The sequence below is a fragment of the Anguilla rostrata genome, chromosome 6 (assembly GCF_018555375.3).
Source record: "Anguilla rostrata isolate EN2019 chromosome 6, ASM1855537v3, whole genome shotgun sequence".
NCBI lineage: Eukaryota > Metazoa > Chordata > Actinopteri > Anguilliformes > Anguillidae > Anguilla > Anguilla rostrata.
In genome coordinates, this window is record NC_057938.1 from 24,066,990 (window position 1) to 24,067,255 (window position 266).

Here is a 266-nt window from a genome sequence, read left to right on the forward strand (position 1 = left end):
GGGCAATTCACTGTCTTCCATTAGCCTACTGCACGTCTTTGGATTGTGTGAAGAAACCCATGCAGACATGGGGAGCACTTGCAAACTCCACACAGAAAGGCTCACAGTCAGGATTCAAACTTGGTACTTTCTTGCTGTGAGGCACTGCAATTACAATTTTACTAGTGTGTTGAAACTATAAAATCAATTTTCTACTGAAAATCGTTTCACACCAAATGAGCTCTCAGTAAGGGTTTGGAAAGATGAACACCAGGAACAGAGATGAA